The 19,146-nt window shown below is 35.8% G+C and overlaps 1 long non-coding RNA gene across 1 annotated transcript; it reads left to right on the forward strand.

The window, feature by feature from the left end:
* The first annotated feature begins 217 nt into the window (after positions 1-217).
* Positions 218-18,361, forward strand: LOC109278539 (uncharacterized). Its single transcript, XR_002085717.2, has 3 exons — positions 218-442; positions 11,440-11,685; positions 18,110-18,361. It is a non-coding gene; the product is annotated as an uncharacterized LOC109278539 (long non-coding RNA).
* The last annotated feature ends 785 nt before the right edge of the window (positions 18,362-19,146 follow it).

The following is a 19,146-nucleotide window of genomic DNA, read 5'->3' on the forward strand; positions in this document are numbered from 1 at the left end:
TGGTCAGCTATGTTCTCCATTAATCATTATTTTTCTCCTTTCCATCCACTATGGACATCTATACTATATATGAAGGGCACTGGTGCTCAATAATATCACAGTTAAAGCTCCTGGTGAGATTCTAGCTACACTGACATCTCCCCAAGGTGATATGATAGTTAATAAGACTTTTTGTTTCCTTTATGTTTGGGGATTTTTTTCCTTTGTGTTTCAGATTTGTCTATCTAAAATGAAGAACTGGAATGAATGCCAACTAGAAAAAAAGGGATGGACTGTGCTGATTATTCTGCATTTACTATTACCTTTATGGATCTCTTCTTTGCGCTGATCTTTGCCCCAGAACTACATCACTTGGTATCTCTTGCCCTCTGACATTTTGCGGTTTTCAATCAATAAGAGGCATTACTATGGGAGAAAAGGAGTAAGAGGGTAAAGTTATCAGGTACTTATTTCTACCACACCTCAGCTCCCTCCTCCCAACCCATGATTTTGACAGTGGCCCTCCTCCTCTGTGTAAGTCCACTAATGCTGGGCAGGCCAGTTTTCACAGCAATAGTCATCACTTAGTTTTGCTCTTACCACTCTCTACCATTTCACATGAGACTTTGGAGTAGTAATGGCTCTCATTGTTGGGGGCCCTTGAATGCTTCACCAACCCTTTTTTGTTCTCTTAATTTTGCCTACATTTCCATAATTATTCTCTTTTATTAACTCATCCATTAACTTTCTAGTGTGCCTTCTGTTTTCTACTAGCACCCTAACAGACTAAACTCATGGTTGATAAATGTCTTTTGTTATTCCCTACTGTCTCTGTCCCAGGAATAGAAATTATCTTAAAAAAAAAAAATCAAGATTCCACCAGACACTACTGTGAAACATGTCTGACAAGCAGTGTGGACTGCACAGCTAAAAAGGTTCCAAAAGAGAAGATATATTCCCTGGAACAGATTCTTTAAGGGTAGTGATATTTTGGTATTGTGTTCTGTAATCAAGATACCAAATATTTGGAAAGTTGCTATATTTATACCAACAAATTGGATCAAAACTCTATCTGCAATATGCCAAAGTAAGAAGAATTGATGAGAATAACATAATTACAAAGGTCACAAAATCCAGCATATGAGAATGAATAACAGGGAATCTTCTCACTTATATCTTTGAAAAGTTATTAGACTTTTTAGACCAGCATAATAGCTATCAGTTACTTGGCCAATTGAGATATGTATATATATATATATATATATATATATATATATATATATATGTATATATATATGTAGTTAGATAGATAGATAGATAGATAGATAGATAGATATTTTGGGGGGGTTTTGTTCCTATGCTACTTTAGAATAATGATAATGACCTATTTTATGAAGACTGAACTATTATCTTGAGTGTTGCTCTTTAAGAACCTACACAACTTATTCAAAATACTAACTAAAATCCTGTATATTTATTTTCTTTTTTGGAACTGAAAGCATGAAAAAGAAACCTTCAGAATATTACATGGAATCAATGACTACCACATATCAACTCTTATTGGCCATTGCCTTTACCACCTACCCAATCCTTTTATTGAGACACAGAGTTTTATGATTCACATTTAACCTCCCAGTTTTGCTCTTTAGGGGCTAAATGCAATATTGTTGAAACATACTCTTTGAATTTAATAAGAAAATGATCGATTTTAATGCTATCTCAGGAGAAAAAAGTGTAATGCTCAACACACTATAGTAAAAAGGAAGAGACAGGCTTCCGTAGCTGTTCATTGCAATTGAAAAAGCCTCCTATTTCTTCCTACATTCCAGACTAAGTCATCGCAGCAAACTTGTCGGCTTTAGCCAACTCGTGTTTTTATGTCTCAGCAGAGATGTGCTTCAAAGAAATTTCCCTTTGAAACCTGTGATAAAAAACTACTCAAAGCAAACTGAATCCATAATCAAATAACCTGTATTTTCTTTAAAAAAAAAAAAAAAGAAAGGAAAACAGAGCTCTTACTTGCAATACATTTTTAATAGTATTTTGAGTAGCTTTACTATTTTTTTCCCTTGTGGGAATATATCAGATTCAGACATGCTCTGAAAGAACAATCTTCTCTCTAAATAATGCAAATTTTAGTTGCTAGTGTGGGCCACAGACCCTACCCCCCAAACTCATTCCCCACTCCTCAATCTAACCCTTTGCTACCTCTACCTATATGGTCCACATATCTCAAATTCTGGTTCAATTTGGACTAAATAAACAGCATATGCAGATACATGCCATGTGCTAGTATCTGAGTTGACATGTGGGAAATACTAGCACTAATGTTGAGAACAAAGTAGCATGTCCCCAACAGTGAATGAATACATGAATGAATAAACAAATAATACACTACAGACTGAACTTGAATTTAAACCCTATAAAGAATAATGTTGATAAATCAATACTTGAAACAATACAGAAAAGTCTTTTTTTATTATTCTGAATTTGTGATCATTTATAGAAAATTAAGGAGGGGGCCTGGGTGGCTCAGTCAGTTGGGTGTCCAACTTTGGCTCAGGTCATGATCTCACGGCTCCTGGGTTTTGGCCTTGCATCAGGCTCTGTGCTGACACCTTGGAGCCTGGAGCCTGCTTTCAATTCTGTGTCTCCTCTCTCTCTGCCCCTCTCCGGCTCATGCTCTGTCTCTCTCTGTCTCTCAACAATAAACATTAAAAAAAAAGTTTTAAATAAAAACAAAAAAAGAAAATTAAGGAGGATTTGACAGCAAACAACTCATGTGTACTTCAGAGAAAGAACAATTTTACCACTCATTGGTTCCAAAATTATAAAGTTTTGTTTTATTTTAATGAAGAACACAAAATCACAAATACTGCAACTGATACCAAAGATGAACAAAATTATAACAAAAATAACAGAAATTTGTGTGCAAGGAAGCTAATGGAACAGAAATAGAATCCAGAAAAAGACCCAAACACATATGATCACTTGATTTATGTAGTGCATGACTGTAATTCAAACTAAAAGGGCAGTCTTTTCAATAAATTGTGCTGATCCATTAAGATATCTCTGGAGGAAAAAAAAATGAAATTGACCCTTACCTCACAACATACACAAAAGTAATTTGATATAGATCATAGTCCTAATTGTGAAAAGAAAAACAAAAGGCTTCTAGATGAAAACAGAAGACAATATCTTTTTCATCTCAGATAGGCAAAATTTCTTAAACAGGACACAAGAGCACTAGCTATTAAAAAATTGTTGAATTAAAAAGTTCTGCCATCAGTCAAAATACATCAAAAATACAAGAGAAAAAAATGCCAAGCTATAGACTGGGAGAAGATATTCCCAATATTTAGGTGCAGCCAAGAACTTGGACTCAGAATCCTATAACTCAATAAAATACTAACAACCTATTTTATAAATAAATAAAACTTGAAAGGGAACATTACCAAAAGTGATGTGCAAAAGGACAATAAGCATATGAAAAGATACTCAGTATCATTTGTCATTACAGAAATGCAAATTGAAATCACAATAAGACATTACATCCCACAGGAATGGCTAAAATTATTCATGATATATATATATATATATATATATATATATATATATATTTTATATATTATTCACAAAACCAACGTTTACTGTTATCAAGTGTTGATGAGGATATGGAGCAATGAAACTCATATATTTTTGATGGGATTGTAAACTGGCACATACATTTTGGAAAAAGGTTATAATAACATATGCACACACATACACACACACACACACACACACACACACACGATATTACTGAAAATTCAAATAAGTTTCAAGAGGAAATGCCTGCTTTTGACCATAAAATTGCATGTATAGGACTGTTATGAATATTCATGTCAGTGTTGTTTACAAAAATCAAAAGCTGGACAAAATCCAAATGCCCAACAACTGTAGAACGAACAAATGAAAATCACCAACACGATGAAAAAAATTAACTGTATCTACAGACAAAACATGAATACATCTCACACACATCAAATTGAGCTAAAGAAGCCAGAAAAAAGCATATATACTATATTTAATTAATACAAAGTTGGCAAAACTAATCTATGACGATAGAGATTAATATAGCAGTTATCCTTTGCAAAAATCCTCAACAAGATACTAGCAAACTGGATCCAACAATATATTAAGACAATTATTCACCACAATCAAGTGGGATTTATACCTAGGATACAGGGCTGGTTCAATATCTACAAAACCATCAATGTGATACATCACATTAGTAAAAGAAACGACAAGAACCACATGATCTTCTGAATAGATGCAGAGAAAGCATTTGACAAAATACAGCACCCTTTCTTGATAAAAAAACCTTCAAGAAAGAAGGGATAGAAGGAACATACCTCAAGACCATAAAGGCCATATACAAAAGACCCACTGCTAATATCATCCTCAATGGGGAAAAACTGAGAGCTTTCCCCCATGGTCAGGAACATGATAGGGATGTCCATTCTCACCACTGTTATTTAACCTAGTATTGGAAGTTCTAGCCTCAGCACTCAGACAATACAAAGAAATAAAAGGCATCCAAATTGGCAGGGAGGAAGTCAAACTTTCACTCTTCACAGACAACATGACACTCTATATGGAAAACCCAAAAGATTCCACCAAAAATTTTCTAGAGCTCATCCATGAATTCAGCAAAGTCACACAATATAATATCAATGCACAGAAATTGGTTGCATTTCTATACACCAATAATGAAGCAGCAGAAAGAGAAATCAAGGAATCAATCCCATTTAAAATTGCACCAAAACACATAAAATACTTAGGCATAAACCTAACCAAACAGATGCAAAATCTATACACTGAAAACTATAGAAAGCTTATGAAAGAAATTGAAGAAGACACACACACACAAAAATGGAAAAATATACCATGCTCCATATTGTTAAAATGTTGATACTATCCAAAGCAATCTACATATTCAATGCAATCCATATCAAAATAACACCAACATTCTTCACAGAGCTAGAACAAACAATCCTAAAATTTGTATGGAACCACAAAAGACCCCTAATAGCCAAAGCAATCCTGAAAAAGAAAACCAAGGCTGGAGGCAGCACAATTCTTGACCTCAAGATGTATGACAAAGCTGTATTCATCAGGAGAGTATGGTACTGGCACATAAAACACATAGATCAATGGAACAGAGTAGAGAACCCAGAAATGGACCCACAAACATATGGCCAACTAATCTTTGACAAAGCAGGAAAGAATACCCAGTGGAATAAAGACAGTCTCTTCAGCAAATGGTATTGGGAAAACTGGACAGCAATGTGCAGAAGAATGAAACTGGATCACTTTCTTATACCACACACAAATATAAACTCAAAATGGATGAAAGACCTAAACATAAGATAGGAGGACATCAAAATCCTACATGAGAAAACAAGCAAAAACCTCTCTGACCTCAGCAACAGCAACTTCTTACTCAACATGTCTCTGGAGGCAAAGGGAGCAAAAGCAAAAATGAACTATTGGGACCTCATCAAGATAAAAAGCTTCTTCACAGTTAAGGAAACAATCAGCAAAACTAAAACGCAAATGATGCAATGGGAGAAGAAATTTACAAATGACATATCGGATAAAGGGTTAGTATCCAAAATCTATAAAAAACTTATCAAACTCAACTCCCAAAATACAAATAATCCAGTGAAGAAATGGACAAAAGACACAAATAGACACTTCTCCAAAGACATCCAGATGGCTAACAGACACATGAAAAAATGCTCAGCATCATTCATCATCAGGGAAATACAAATCAAAACCACAATGAGATACCACCTCACACCTGTCAGAATGGCTAAAATTAACCATTCAGGCAACAACAGATGTTGGTGAGGATGCAGAGAAAGAGGAACCCTTTTGCACTACTGATGGGGATGTAAACTGGTGCAGCCACTCTTGAAAACAGTGTGGAGGTTCCTCAAAAAATTAAAAATAGAACTATTCCATGGCCCAACAATTGCACTACTAGGTGTTTATACAAAGAATACAGGTTTCGAGGGGCACATGCACCCCAATGTTTATAACAGGAGTATCAACAATAGCCATAGTATGAAAAGAGCCCAAATGTCCATCAACAGTTGAATGGATAAAGAAGATGTGGCATATATATATATATATATATATATATATATATATATATATATAATCGAGTATTACTTCGCAATCAAAAAGAATGAAATCTTGCCATTTGCAACAAGGTGGATGGAACTATAGGGCATTATGCTAAATGAAATTAGTCAGAGAAAAACAAATATCATATAACTTCACTCATATGTGGAATTTAAAATACAAAACAGATAAACAAAAGGGAAGGGAAGCAAAAGAATATAAAAACAGGGTGGGGACAAAACATAAGAGACTCTTAAATACAGAGAACAAACTGAGGGTTGCTGGTGAGGTTGTGGGTGGGGGGTGCACTAAATAGGGAAGGGGAATTAAGGAAAACACTTGGGATGAGCACTGGGTGTTATATGTAGGGGATGAATCACTGGATTCTACTCCTGAAATCATTATTGCATTATATTCTAACTAACTTGGATGTAAATTAAAAATAATTAACATAAAATAGAAACAAAAATAGCCATTATCCTTGAGTGTATACCAACAGAGAGGAAGGATGAGGTAGCATGCTGGGTGTTGGAAATACTCACTTTGATGCAAGTGATGGTTTACCTGTGTGTATACATGTATAGAAAAGCAAGCATTCACTGTTTGATAATATAGCAGATTTGATTAGCAGGTGATATAGCAGAATGGATATGTATTGACTTCTAACTATGCATATGTTATTTCATTCAATTCTCCCAATCATTTTTTGAAGGATATATTATTTCTCCTCCACAGATGATGAGTTGGCTATTTAAAGAGGTTAAATAATATACCTAAGTCACTCAACAAATTAGTGTAGTTAGCATTCAAGTCCAGATCTCTGGGATTCCTAGATCCATAGTCTTAAAAAAAATGAAAAAGAAATAACAACAACAACAACAACCATTCTGCCTTATCCATACATCTTTTTAAAGCACATTAATGATGTGTTTATGAACAGCCTAATCTTTATAGTTCCAAATGTACTTGAGAAGGGCTTAAGTGAGGCCTCTGACATATGGTAATTTGTAAACTTACTGAGACATGAATGTAAATCTCCAATCATTTAGTTAGGGATTTAGTCTGACTCAATATATAATTCTTAATGCTACATTGCCAATCTCTACTTATCATTTCAAATGCAATAGTTCTTATGAAATTGTTATTAAATAAATATTCATTGTAAATCTTCAATTTTCCAGGCACTGTTTTAGGTCCCAAAAAATTTATGCTACACATATAACAGGCTAACAATAATAGTATTTAAGAATTTGTTGATGTAGTCCTAGTAAATGTCAAATATCTTTGATGAGTATTTTTTCTTCCTTGTCTTTTACTATGAAATTATAGATGTGTTAAGGAAGAAAAAAATAAAGTCTCATTAGATTGTCTTTAAATAAACTTATTAAAATGTAAGCCATCACCGATATCATACTGGATGCTGTAATTCTGCTGTAGGACCCAAATCTTCTGGTATGTTCTATTTTCCTTTTTTTGTACTTTACCAGCTGTAAGAACTTGCCTTTTCTATACCTTCCTTCAAATCAAAAACTTCTATCATATGTAAATAACCCCAACTCCTTTCCTAAGACCTTGCAACTCTGTTTCTTTTTGATGCAATAGCTATTAAAATGATCATACCTTTTCAATTGGTGCCTTCATTTAGCTTGAAAAAATACACTGAAAATGTGTTTCTCAGTATTGCAATTCAAAATTTTACATAAGTAAGCTGAGATTGAAGGACATGTAGATGAAGAAACTATGATGAAAATCCAAAACAGCTCTTTTTGGAGACAAATAGTGTTATTTTACAAGGTGATAAAATCGTTATTTTTTCCATGTCTAAATAAACACTCTATTTGAAAGCAATAAATAAAAATAAAAAAAATATACTATTTATGAAAATTAATCCAGATGTTTCAGATATAAATTTGAAATATAATAAAAAATCCTATAGTTTTAATTTGTTATTAAATTAAATCAGTAAAATTGTGAAATCCTTAAGAAAATTTTTTAAAACTAAATTTTAAGAATAAATTTAGATAACTTATTCTGATATCTTACTATAGCTGCATCTTGACTCCATTTCTGTTTTTTTTAATTTTTTTTAATGTTTATTTTTGAGAGAGAGAGAGACAGCATGAGCAGGGGAGGGGCAGAGAGAGAGGGAGACACAGAATCCAAAGCAATCTCCAGGCTCTAACTGTCAGCACAGAGTCCAATGCAGGGCTCAAACTCATGAACCCTGAGATTATGACCTGAGCTGAAGTAGTACGCTTAACCCACTGAACCACCCAGGTGCCCGTATTAACCCCATTGCTACTACAGGAACTGACATCCTTATATTTTAACAGTCTTCAGAATACATAATATTATGGTAAATGCTTATAACACCAGAAATGGATAGGCATCAGAAAAAAATATTTTCAAAGGTTTGATTATTTAAATCATCAGAGGTTTAACTACTCAAGTAGCCATAATGAAAAATGTTACTAATTAATTCAGCATTACTATACTTATTTTACATTTTAATATTATTTTAATTATGTAATACCTATGCAATAGGTACCATAATATAATAGGCTCATCATACTACATAACAGGCATACAAACCCTGTACTCTTTTTCTATAGTTTTTCTCAGGCTTAAATTAAGTTTGGGCTTCAAACTTCCTTCTAGGTTCTCATAACTCCTAACAAAGCTACCTCATGTTTTGTCCAAGATAAGACATTACACATATAATTACTAACAATGTGTCTTATAATCCATCCAAACAAGATTATTTGCTATTCCCTAATATTGCATGGTATTGTGATAGAAGCATGGCCTTTGGAGTCAAAACATCCAACTCAAATCCTACTTCATCTTATTCCTGCTCTGTTACCTTGGCCAAGTTATTAAGCCACTCCATTTTTTTCCCCTTATTCCAAAAAAAAAAAGGGGGGGGAGGAATAATATCTCTTTCACATTTTCGTGTAGCAGGATTAAAATTTAACACATACAACTCAGATTCATAAAGAAAATGCAACTTCTTTATTTTTGCAACTTCTTTATTTTTGTCTACCAATAATATAGTAATTCTCTGAAACCTGAACCTATTGTAATGTGGCAAATAACTGTAATTGCTAAAGATTTCTTTAGGATTAAACTCAGACTTCTATCCCCCTTCTCAGGTCCTTTTCAGAGTAGCTTCCAGGAATATAGAGGGAGAGATGTGGCTTAAGAAACCTTATGTTAAAGGATTGATTCAGGATGGCTCCCTTGATCTCTGGGATCATGGTTCTCATCCACTGGCTGGCATCCAAGACTGATACAGCTCAGAATCTGACAATGAGCTGGGAGAGAGTTTGGTGGTGCAATCTGGCTGATTAAACCTCATCTCCAACCTTCCTAGTACTTTCAATCCCCCTGAGAACTCAGTATGATTCATATGGATATGGATCCCTGGAGAGTAAAATTTACAAGAGCTGCTTTGTCCCTGCTTTGTTTATTTCCTCTGGAAATTTACCTGTAAGCATCTTGGTCACTTCTCATTTGGTATATGGCATTCAAGAACCCAGGGCAGCACAGTGTACAGGGTCATCTGCAAGGAGTGCTCTTTCCAGAGGTCCCAATGTGGACCATTGGCAAAAGTCCCGTCCCACCCTTATTCAGTGGTATTTTATTTACTAAAATACCTTTGCCTTCCCCCTCCTCTTGTTCTCTTCCTTCTTCCAGACACCCACTGAGTCAGCATTGAAAGATTTTTTTCTTTCCTCCATATCAGATGTTCCTTTCTCTAGAGAAGGAAGTCTTACAGTTTGGTTATTCTAGGAGAAAGAGCACCTCCACTACCTTATGGAAAAAACTAAATGATTTAAGTCCTTCTTAGTTTTTGAGATGTTCACTAAATGATAAATAAATTTGGAAATTCCTGTTTTCAAAAACACTTACTTGGCTACAAAATCTTTTTTTTTTCACATTTGCAAGTCAAAACTGGCCTCATTTCTCCACTTTTCATTCCGTGTTAAATCTCACTACTACTCCAGGCATCTGAAACCCTGGGGCTAACCAGAGCTAAAATCATGTGTTTAAAAAGACAAAAGAAATGAGAAATAAGAATTTCCCAAATTATCACCTTATTTATATCCATAAATGTTCTGCTAGTTAAAATAGATTTCCCTCTATCTGTGCATTTTTATATTACAAACTCCTTTAAGGGTCCTTCTCAAATATTAGTTCTTTCATGATCCTTATAAGTAGAGGTAATCTCAGTTATAACCAATATTTCTTGTATTTTGCTTTTATGGCGTTTGTCACTATCTCTCTTATATAACATGTAACAGTTATATCTACCTTTTTCTCACTTGCTAGATCCTATGCTTTTGTAAACGTGGACTATATATTGGATATAGTCTGACATAATAGGGAGACATGTCTAGCTCTTTTATGAGATCAGACAAGTGACTTAAATTCTCTATTTGCAATATCATTTTATCTGTAAAATGATAATAATAATAGTATCTACCTTATAGCCTTGTATAATTATTATTACAAATATCAATACTATATGTGAAAAATCCCTGTATAGTATCAATTAGCAATTTACTCTCAAAAGATAATAATAAAGTCAATAATTAGAATACAGCACAGTTTTAAGAATAGTCTAGTCCACAGAGTAGACACTCCACTTCTATTCTATTAATATCCAGGAATGACTTTAATCTTTGAAACAAAGCTTCTAATATTGAGAATGCAAATATAATGAACTACGGTGAATGATGAAATTAATATTATTATTTATATTAAAAACAATTTAAATAATCCAGTGAACTGCAATCAAAATATTATGTACTTTTGTATAGGACCTCATAAAGTATGCAGTTTATTCCTTCTTTCAATAGTTGAATTTTTATTATGAGAGTAGTGACAAAAATAGAACCTTATCCTATATAATATTTTCCATAGAGATTTCTTTATACAAAATATTGTCTTGCTTGTTGCTTTTTGCATTAGTTAGGACAAGTTAGTTAGATTGGAAAATCTAAAATTCAGAGGTTGGGACATTTCCCCAAGGTCAATTACTGACTAGTTAGTAATGTGAATGGGTTAAGAGTCAGCGCCTCTCAATTTCTTGCTTCAATTCTTCCTTCATCAATCAGAAGCAATAAACTTGTGAAGCTGATATTTTGCTAATGAGAATGCCATTCAGTTTTAGAATATTTTAAAGAATGTTTTTCTATTTATGTCACTTATGAGTAATAATGAGAGTAGCAACAGTGTTTGTTTATTATGTGGGATTTGTGAGAAATAAATTTCCTGCTGTTCTAGGAATCTGGATGTACGCCTGCACCATCAATAACTGCTGATCAACCGTTTCTTTTTCTACCTTCACAGAAGAGATGAAGTTCCTGTCATCTGAGGACAGACCTTGGCATCAGGAATGCCAAAAGTCCCGTCCCACTCCTATTCAGTGGTATCTTCTCCTGCCCAAAGATATACCTCTGCAACATAACTTAAGGCTAATAGTCGCATCCTGTTCTGAAAAAGAGGAAACACTTGAAATACCATTCAGAGGTGATTAAATACCTGGCTGAATAAGGGAAAAAGTGTTTTCTCTTTCTCCGTTTTCCCCCTTCCTTCCTTCCTGTCCTCTTTCCCTCCTCCCCCCCCTTCCTTCCTACCTTCCTTCCTTCTCTTCTCTCTTTCTTTTCACAAACATTACAGAATTGTAAGCAAACACCAGGTATTATAATAACAGGATCAGAACCACCACCAAGCCTTCAAAATGAGACCTTTCAATTATTTTGCATTAAAATTTTTTCAGCTTACCAAGATTTTCTCTCTGTATCTCTTTTCTTCTTTTTTCCCCCACAAACTAAGTGTTGAAAACACAAAAGATTTGAAAAACAATACCTAAACATATAATGCTTTAAAACATGATAAAATTGTGCTCACTTAGGCTTAAAGACTGCCTTCGAGACAAATTCTTTGTGCAAACACATCAGTTAGAATTCGACCCAACAAAAGTAAATTCTGTTCCTTTATGTACCATTTGGGAGCAGTCTCTCACTAAAGAGGGTGCTTGATATATTCTACTTGTATTGTAAAATTCTAGCTCCCTTCACATAAAGTTTCCAAGGGAAAAATACCTTGCTCTAAAATGTAGTGGTAACTGCTGCAGATCAACCAGAGATTTGTGCATTACAGTTGACCCTTGAACAATATAGAGAGAGAATAGAGGCACCAAAATCCTGCACAGTAAAAAATCCATGTATAACTTTGGACTCCCCAAAAAACTTAACTACTAATAGCCTACATTAACCAGAAGCCTTACCAATAGCATGAAAGTCAACACATATTTTGTATACGAATTATGTACTGTATTCTTAAAGTAAACCATAGGAAAGAAAATGTTATTGAAAAAATCATAAGGAAGAGAAAATACATTTGCAGTCTTGTATTTATCAGAAAAAATCTGGTTGTAAGTTGTGAGAAGTAAGTGAGATGATTCATTTTCAGAAATACCAAATAAAAGTTGTGCTATCTAGTTAAGAATAGGTTTACAACCTATTGGAAATATGTACAAAGCCTGTCCCCCCAACAATGGAGTCCCAAACCCTTAGACACTTCACTTCCTGGTTCTTCCCCTCTCCATTTCACGGGCTTATTTTTCATGGGTTTTGCAATGAGCATTCACCAAAGAACTGAAGTCTCTGCGTCACCTCAAGGAATGTACATTTGTTCCAATCAGACTACTTTTTTGCTTTACATGGGCATAGGCAACTTCCGAGTAAAGTGTAACCTCTGTAGTATTCAGCCAATGAGAAATCAGTCAAGGAAGTTGCACACTAGAAGGTAAATTGCCTCCTGGAACCAGCCTACCTGTGCCTGTCCATCAGACACCCTCTCTTGCAAGAAGGTTGATTAAAGCTTGACTTCACTGTGCGCTGAGTCTCCACCACCCCTCCTTTCATTCGGTCAGTGGGCTCATTTCTCACAAAGTGGACCCATGCAGTTCAAGAGCCAGCTATAGTCAGAAAAGTGATAAAACTAGGCAGAAATCATTTTTCAATCCATTTTTTCTCATCATTTAAAATAAAGCTTTCATGACATTGAGTAGATTTGTTCTAGGTCAGAGCAGCTTCTTAAAGGGCGCTACTTTTCTGCCTTCCCCAAAGAAAAACCACTGATGGGTTCAAAAATAAGAATTACTGGGGATGCAGGGGTGGTTCAGTGGGTTAAGCCTCTGACTCTTGACTTTGGCTCAGGTCACGGTCTCACAGTTTGTGAGATGGGAGTCCCACATCTGCTTCTGCACTGATAGCATGGAGCCTGCTTGGGATTCTCTCTCTCCTTCTCTCTCAGCTCCTCCCCAAATCAACATTAAAAAAAATAAGAATAACTGGTCTTAGCTCAAATACACACTTAATTCACAAAAGAAAACTCACTTTCGAGAAACAAAATGTTATCTACAATTATCCAGAACAAGGGTTCACAGGACATCCTATGGCCATAGATTCTTCAATAAACTTTTCATTAGCATGAGAATCTGTGCATTCAGTGAATACTGATTTACCATCTAGTGTGCCAGGGCACAACACTGATCCCTTATCACACCAATTACACACATACACATCCCTACACATACACAAAAACTCCTCTGAGAATCTATTTTATCATACCCTGTGTAAGTTATTTATAGGCACTATAATGATGTATAGCAAAATAACAGAAAACTCAGTGGCTTAAAACTATTTCTTATTGCTCATGAATCTTGAGGTCAATTGGGTAATTTTGAGATGTTCACTGAGTTCAAAAAGTGAGAAAAATGAACTTTTTGATTTCCCAGTGCATATAAAAGTTATGATTATACTATATTGTAGTCTATTAAGTATGCAGTAGCATATCTCTAAAAAATGTACATTTTTTTTTAATTTTTTATGTTTATTTATTTTTAAGAGAGAGAGAGAGACAGAACATGAGAGGGGGAGAGGTAGAGAGAGGGAGACACAGAATTTGAAGCAGGCTCCAGGCTCTGAGCTGTCAGTACAGAACCCGACATAGGGCTCAAACCCATAAACTGAGAGATTATGACCTAGCCAAAGTCAGAAGCTTAACTGACTAAGCCACCCAGGCACTGACTAAGCCACCCAGGCGCCCCTGTACATTGTTTTTTTTTTAACAATTTTTTTAGCAACCAAATATCTTAATTAAAAGGTATTTGGTTGGTAAAAAATTTCTAACCATCATCTGAGCTTTCAGCGGGTAGAAATAATTTTGCTTGTGGAGGGTTTTCCCTCAATGATGGCGGCTGCTGACATCAGGGTGGTGGTTCCTGAAGGTTGAGATGGCTGTGACAACTTCTCAAAATAAAACAATAATGAAGTTTGATGCATCAGTTGACTCTTCCTTTCATGAAAGGTTTCTCTGTAGCACATGATGCTGCTAATAGTATTTTACCCAAAGTAGGACTTCTGGAGTCAATTCTTTCAAACCCTGCTGCTGCTTTATCAACTGAGTTACAGAGTATCCTAAATCCTTTGTGGTCATTTCAATAGGTTTCCATCTCAAGAAATCACATTATTTGCTCATCCAGAAGAAGCAACTCCTCATCTGTTAAAGTTTTAATATGAGATTGCAGTTCAATTTATATCTTCAAGCTCCACTTCTAATTCTAGTTCTCTTGTTATTTCCACCATATCTGAAGTTACTTCTTCTACTGAAAACCTGAACCCCTAAAGTCCTCCATGAGGGTTGGACTCAACTTCTTCCAAATTCCTGTTAATATTGATATTTTGACCTGTTCTTAATAGCATCTAGTATAGTGAATCCTTTCCAGAAGATTTTCAATTTACTTTCACAAGATTCATCAGGGAAATCACTACATATGGCAGCTATAATTTATGAAATGTATTTCTTAAAAACATAACTTGAAAGTTGAAATCAGTTCTTGATCCATGGGCTGCAGAATGGATGTTGCATTATCAGACATAAAAACAATAATTTCATTGTACATCTCCATCAGAGATCTTGGGTGACCAGGTGCATTGTCGGTGAACAGTCTTATTTTTAAAGGAATCTTTTTTTCTGAGCTAGTGGGTCTCAAAATATTTGGTAAACAATGTTGCATACGGGTGTTGTCTTGTAAGCTTTGTTTTCCCATTTCTAGAGCACAGAGGAGATTTAGCATAATTCTTAAGGGCCTTAGAATTTTCAGAATGGCCAATGAGCATTGACTTCAACTTAAAGTCACCAGCTGCATTAGCCCCTAACAAGAGAGTCAGTCTGTCCTTTGAAACTTTGAAGCCAAGTATTGACTTCTTTTCTCTAGCTATGGAAGTTCCAGATGACATCTTCTTCCAATAGAAGGTTGTTTCATCCACATTGAAAATCTGTTATTTAACATAGCCACCTTCATTAGATCTTCTGGATTGCTGTTGGTTTACAACCCTCTCAGGAGCTTCCCAGGGGTAATCTGGAACTGGCCCCCATACTCAGGAGGCAAGGAGAGACCAAAGAAAGAGGGAGCCACTCTAGATTGGTGGGGATGGGAGAAGTTTTAAAAAGCAAATGGAACTTACATATGAGGCTTGTCTTGGTCAGCAGCAAAATGAATGGATCCCTGCACCTGCCTGCCAAATCTTAAAAGTTTACAAAAAGGCCTTAGCCGGGTTCAGTCATGTATTCTGTGCAGCTGTTCTCAACACCACATCATTATCTAAAGATTATATCCTTAGAGCAGCCTCTGGGAGCTAAAAAGGCAAGAAGAACTCACATTCCAAGGACAGGGGAAGGGATAAGAAGCCTCCAAGGGCCAGAGTCCAGCTCACAGGTCAATGGATGGTCATGTCTTTTTGATGATGTTCCTCAACAGTAACTTGCTGCAGCTCCTGTATCAGCACTTGATGCTCACTTTGCACTTTTATGTGAGGGAGATGGCTTCTTCCCCTAAATCTTATGGAGCAGCCTCTGCTAGCTTCCAACTTTCCTTTTGCAGTTTCTTCACCTCTCTCAGGCTTCACAAAATTAAAGGGAGTTAGAGCCCTCCTCTGGATTAGGTTTTTGGCTTAAGGGAATGTTGTGGCTAGTTGGATCCTCTATCCTGATCACACTTTCTCCACATCAGCGATAAGGCTGATTCACTTTCTTATCATTTGTGTGTTCACTGGAGTAGCACTTTTTATTTCCTTTAAGAACTTTTCTTTTGCATTCACAGCTTGGCTGTTTGGCACAAGAAGTCTAGCTTTAGGCCTGTCTTGGCCTTCCAGATGCCTTTCTCATTAAGCTTAATCATTTCTAGCTTTTGATTTCGAGTGGAAGACATGTGACTCTTCCTTTCACTTGAACACTCAGAGGCCACTGTAAGGCTATTAGCTGCCCTAATTTCAAGATTGTTGTAATAACTCAGAAAACAGGGAGCCTAAGGAGAAGAAAAGAGATGGGGGAATGGCTTATTGGTAGAGCAGTCAGAACACATGCAACATTTATTGATTAAGTTTTCCATCTTATGTGGCTGCAGTTTGAGGTCATCCAAAACAATTACAATAGAAATATCAAAGAGTTGCCTGGATGGCTCAGTCAGTTAAGCATCCAACTTGGGCTCAGGTCATGATCTCATAGTTCATGGGTTCAAGCCCCACATTGTGCTCTGTGCTGACAGCTCAGAGCCTGGAGCCTCCTTTAGATTCTGTGTCTCCCTCTCTCTCTGCCCCTCTGCTGCTCATGTTCTCTCTCTCTTTCTCAAAAATAAATAAACATTAAAAAAAATTAAAGACATATCAAAGATCACTGATCACAGGTCACTACAACAAAATAATAATACTGACAAAGTTTTAAATATTTTGAGAATCACAAAAATGTGACACAGAGAGCAAATGCTGTTGGAAACATGGTGTAGGTTTGTCACAAATTTGTACAAACGCACTATGTAGGAAGCATAATAAAGCAAAGCAATAAAACAAGGTATGCCTGCTGTTGAACTTGATCGGGCTCACTCACATCTGGGGGTTAGCTGATGAAGACTGGTCTGGCCGAAGAAGGATGGTGGGTGGTGTAGCTCAAATCCATATATCTCATCCTCCAGAGAGAGCTGGGGGGTTTGAGAGCAGATAAGCAAGTCTCAATATGCAAGTGCTTTTTATGCTTTTTTATGTCCAATTGCCTACAAAGAAGGCCACAATGATTCCTCCTCTCCTTTTATACACTCTTTTTTGCAGTGTGTCTGTTTACCCACCTCTTGAATCTGGGGTGGTCTTGTGACTTGTTTTGACTGTTGGAATGTGTCAATGTGACATTGCTCAACTTCTGACTTGAGGCTTGAAGAGACTTCCAGCTTCTCCTATATTTTCTTAGAAAGTCTTGTTACCACATAAGGAAACTGTACAGCCTGCTTGAGGATGATAAAACTACATAGAGCAGAGATCAGTCACCTAGCTGATAACTCCAATGAAAACCAGCCCCTAAATCAAGCCACCCCAGGAAAGACCAGCAGAAAATCACCCTGCAGAACTAAGACCAAATCGCTGACTGAACTAAAATAAAATGATTTTTGCCTTAAGTCACTATGTTTGGGGGTGGTTTCTTATACAGCAATAGATAACTGAGATACTCTACATGCATCATATTTGGAAATAATACACCATTGGTCAAATCAAATAATGTAGTTATTTCCAGAGTCAAGAAGTGGGGCAGAATGTTGTACCCACAATGAGAAGAATGAAAATTAAAACTATCAATGCAAATGACCTACTATGTACACATTAAATATGAGAGAACTAATGATAAGAAGCTCAAATGATTCATACAACAGCACTCATTTAGTAACAAAAAGTGCTAATCCTAGCTCCTTCAACTATAAAGCCTAAACTCCTTTTCCTTTACCACTGAAGCCAATCTACACTAGGGGAAATATAGAAGTTCAGCTTGAGGAGGCTAGGGATTCCAACTTCTGTTAAGACCCATGCTCAAATTTTCCCTTTGCATTTTGTCTTTTCCATAGCTGAAATTAAATTTCCACCAAAAGGCTCAGGGGATTCAAAAGCTAACACCAAATATGAACTAAAGTGGGTAATCTCTAAGGACCTTTATACGAACAGCATTTTTTACCAAGCATCAGACTGCCCTTGCTATTAATGGGACCCCAACAAAGGGCTGTATTTCTGCTGAATGGACTCTGACCTTACTCCAAATGTCTGACTTCTCACAGCATGTACTTCAATTCTTCTAAATAAAGTTCTGTTCAGAAATTCTACTTCTGGTAATTGGTCTATTTCTTTATTGTCCTCTTTGCTTTCTTTAGTCTCAGAGACGGCACATTTTTTTTTTCCTGGTTCAAATAACGATGACCAAAGCCCTATTGCCATTTTCAGATCTTCTTAGAGTTGCTTGCCTAGACTTCTAAGAATTATCCAAAACTTCTGCCCATCATCTCATTCTTCACACTGGATAGGATGCCCTGATATTTCAGTGTTAAATCCTACTGCTAGCTGTTTTCTTGCATTTCTATCCTGCTAACTCTTAAGACAAAAAATATTTATCTTTATGTTTGTATACATTATGTTTACTACAGTGCTTTGCAGTATCTTCAATTTAGCCAGCATTTCATTAAAGTGTGTTGAATAAATGACACAAGTAAATATTAAATGAATACAACTTGTTATGTGGAAAAGCAGTTTCATATTGTTGCTTATTAGAGGAGAAAGACAGGCCATTACCTCTTCTCTGATACTATTTTTACACTAATACGTTAGTAAGGAAATTACCACTATGACTCTAATTTAATAATACAGAAACAGCTTCTATTACTTTCTGATATGTCTATAGTTATCTATGGATTGTCTAAAGCTACTGGGTACCATGGTGACCTGTATTTACACGGAGGCTAAGTGGAGAAATGGAAATCTGATTCAGTGGTATCAGAAAATGAAATTGGGTAAAAAGGAGCACATACTATACTGTAGCACACTCATTTTTCTCTGAGTCACTTTCAGAAGAAAGTACAGTTCTTTCCATACTTTGGTGGACATAAAACTGGTG

This window comes from Panthera pardus, unplaced genomic scaffold (assembly GCF_024362965.1).
Source record: "Panthera pardus isolate Hobbes unplaced genomic scaffold, ASM2436296v1 HiC_scaffold_13, whole genome shotgun sequence".
In the NCBI taxonomy this organism is placed as follows: domain Eukaryota; kingdom Metazoa; phylum Chordata; class Mammalia; order Carnivora; family Felidae; genus Panthera; species Panthera pardus.